The sequence below is a fragment of the Schistocerca piceifrons genome, chromosome X (assembly GCF_021461385.2).
Source record: "Schistocerca piceifrons isolate TAMUIC-IGC-003096 chromosome X, iqSchPice1.1, whole genome shotgun sequence".
Classification (NCBI taxonomy): domain Eukaryota; kingdom Metazoa; phylum Arthropoda; class Insecta; order Orthoptera; family Acrididae; genus Schistocerca; species Schistocerca piceifrons.
The window spans coordinates 724,289,166-724,292,816 of record NC_060149.1 but is presented as its reverse complement, the minus strand read 5'-3'; the positions used below and the strand labels follow the sequence as shown (position 1 = coordinate 724,292,816).

The following is a 3,651-nucleotide window of genomic DNA, read 5'->3' as shown; positions in this document are numbered from 1 at the left end:
TGCCCCAGATAGCGATGGGGTACTTGATAAGTAATAGAACCCAGTACGTTGTCTTCGATGGTGAGTGTTCATCGGAGGTGAGGGTATCATCTGGAGTGCCCCAGGGAAGTGTGGTAGGTCCGCTGTTGTTTTCTTTCTACATAAATGATCTTTTGGATAGGGTGGATAGCAATGTGCCGCTGTTTGCTGATGATGCTGTGGTGTACGGGAAGGTGTCGTCGTTGAGTGACTGTAGGAGGATACAAGATGACTTGGACAGGATTTGTGATTGGTGTAAAGAATGGCAGCTAACTCTAAATACACTCCTGGAAATGGAAAAAAGAACACATTGACACCGGTGTGTCAGACCCACCATACTTGCTCCGGACACTGCGAGAGGGCTGTACAAGCAATGATCACACGCACGGCACAGCGGACACACCAGGAACCGCGGTGTTGGCCGTCGAATGGCGCTAGCTGCGCAGCATTTGTGCACCGCCGCCGTCAGTGTCAGCCAGTTTGCCGTGGCATACGGAGCTCCATCGCAATCTTTAACACTGGCAGCATGCCGCGACAGCGTGGACGTGAACCGTATGTGCAGTTGACGGACTTTGAGCGAGGGCGTATAGTGGGCATGCGGGAGGCCGGGTGGACGTACCGCCGAATTGCTCAACACGTGGGGCGTGAGGTCTCCACAGTACATCGATGTTGTCGCCAGTGGTCGGCGGAAGGTGCACGTGCCCGTCGACCTGGGACCGGACCGCAGCGACGCACGGATGCACGCCAAGACCGTAGGATCCTACGCAGTGCCGTAGGGGACCGCACCGCCACTTCCCAGCAAATTAGGGACACTGTTGCTCCTGGGGTATCGGCGAGGACCATTCGCAACCGTCTCCATGAAGCTGGGCTACGGTCCCGCACACCGTTAGGCCGTCTTCCGCTCACGCCCCAACATCGTGCAGCCCGCCTCCAGTGGTGTCGCGACAGGCGTGAATGGAGGGACGAATGGAGACGTGTCGTCTTCAGCGATGAGAGTCGCTTCTGCCTTGGTGCCAATGATGGTCGTATGCGTGATTGGCGTCGTGCAGGTGAGCGCCACAATCAGGACTGCATACGACCGAGGCACACAGGGCCAACACCCGGCATCATGGTGTGGGGAGCGATCTCCTACACTGGCCGTACACCACTGGTGATCGTCGAGGGGACACTGAATAGTGCACGGTACATCCAAACCGTCATCGAACCCATCGTTCTACCATTCCTAGACCGGCAAGGGAACTTGCTGTTCCAACAGGACAATGCACGTCCGCATGTATCCCGTGCCACCCAACGTGCTCTAGAAGGTGTAAGTCAACTACCCTGGCCAGCAAGATCTCCGGATCTGTCCCCCATTGAGCATGTTTGGGACTGGATGAAGCGTCGTCTCACGCGGCCTGCACGTCCAGCACGAACGCTGGTCCAACTGAGGCGCCAGGTGGAAATGGCATGGCAAGCCGTTCCACAGGACTACATCCAGCATCTCTACGATCGTCTCCATGGGAGAATAGCAGCCTGCATTGCTGCGAAAGGTGGATATACACTGTACTAGTGCCGACATTGTGCATGCTCTGTTGCCCGTATCTATGTGCCTGTGGTTCTGTCAGTGTGATCATGTGATGTATCTGACCCCAGGAATGTGTCAATAAAGTTTCCCCTTCCTGGGACAATGAAGTCACGGTGTTCTTATTTCAATTTCCAGGAGTGTATATATAAATGTAAATTAATGCAGATGAATAGGAAAAAGAATCACGTAATGTTTGAATACTCCATTAGCAGTGTAGCGCTTGACACAGTCACGCCGATTAAATATTTGGGCGTAACATTGCAGAGCGACATGATGTGGGACAAGCATGTAATGGCAGGTGTGGGGAAGGCGGATAGTTGTCTTCGGTTCATTGGTAGAATTTTGGGAAGATGTGGTTCATCTGTAAAGCAGACCGCTTATAAAACACTAATACGACCTATTCTTGAGTATTGCTCGAGCGTTTGGGATCCCTATCAGGTCGGATTGAGGGAGGACATAGAAGCAATTCAGAGGCGGGCTGCTAGATTTGTTACTGGTAGGTTTGATCATCACGCGAGTGTTACGGAAATGCTTCAGGAACGTGGGTGGGAGTCTCTGGAGGAAAGGAGGCGTTCTTTTCGTGAATCGCACCTGAGGAAATTTAGAGAACCAGCATTTGATGCTGACTGCATTACAATTTTACTGCCGCCAACTTACATTTCGCGGAAAGACCACAAAGATAAGAGAGATTAGGGCTCGTACAGAGTCATATAGGCAGTCATTTTTCCCTCGTTCTGGTTGGGAGTGGAACAGGGAGAGAAGATGCTAGTTGTGGTACGAGGTACCCTCCGCCACGCACCGTATGGTGGATTGCGGAGTATGTATGTAGAACCTGACTGTCGCTCGCCATGCGTCTCGACAGCCAGGAGTGATGTTCTGGGGTGCCATTTCTTTCCATAGCAGGACCCCTTTTGTTGTCATCCGCGGCACGTCGACGATGTTCTACGCCTCTTTCTGCTGCTCTTCAAGGCAAGCTACCCTGGGTTTATATTTCAACAAGATAATGCCCGCCCGCACACGGCGAGAGTTCCTACTGCTTGTCTTCGTGCTCGCCAAACCCTACCTTGGCCAGCAATGTCGCCTGGTGTCTCCCTCGTTGAGAACGTTTGGAGCATTGTGGACAGGTCCCTCCAATCATCTCGGGATTTTGACGATTTAACGCGACAACTGGACAGAATGTGGCACATTATACCTCAGAAGGACATCCAACGACTCTATCAATGAAACTTCCTGGCAGATTAAAAGTGTGTTCCGGACCGAGACTCGAACTCGGGACCTTTGCCTTTCGCGGGCAAGTGCTCTACCAACTGAGCTACCCAAGCACGACTCACGCCCCCTCCTCACAGCTTTACTTCTACCAGTACCTCGTCTCCTACCTTCCAAACTTAACAGAAGAAAGGATATTGCGGAGACATGGCTTAACCACAGCCTGGGGGATGTTTCCAGAATGAGATTTTCACTCTGCAGCAGAGTGTACGCTGATATGAAACTTCCTGGCAGATTAAAACTGTGTGCCGGACCGAGATCCCACATGCATTAGCAACGTACATGCTCCCATCATTGCCTGCTCAGGCTGATAACTTCATGTCGTCTCACAAAAATGATGTCTTGGTAAATCAACATTAACCTTGAATATGGAAAATAGTGACTCGTCCCTTCTCACTTCCAATTCTGTAGCACTGTTTAAAGTTATGCATACAGCCACTGCTTCCCTTTAAATCACTGTAATCTATGTTGGGTGCAGTTTGATGTGCGTAATGTAGTAGATCACTATCATGCACATCCTGTTATTTGTATCAAGCAGCCTTGAAACTCGCAAGCACCACTTTTTGTAACGATTGCGCCTTGTCCTCCTCTGAGTCTCGGTCAGGCACACAGTTTTAATCTGCCAGGAAGTTTCATATCAGCGCACACTCCGCTGCAGAGTGAAAATCTCATTCTGGGAACTCTATCAATCAATGCGAAGCCGAGTAACTGCTTGAATAAGGGACGGAGGTGGACGAAAGCTTTATTGACTTGCTTAATTTGTGAAGCTCTTTCTCTTGAATTAATCATCCATTTTTTTGAAA

At 50.8% G+C, this 3,651-nt stretch overlaps 1 non-coding gene across 1 annotated transcript; it reads right to left on the bottom strand.

The window, feature by feature from the left end:
- Positions 1 to 2,829: 2,829 nt before the first annotated feature.
- On the bottom strand, positions 2,830 to 2,904 carry Trnas-cga. The gene has a single exon. It is a non-coding gene; the product is annotated as a tRNA-Ser (tRNA).
- Positions 2,905 to 3,651: the final 747 nt, after the last annotated feature.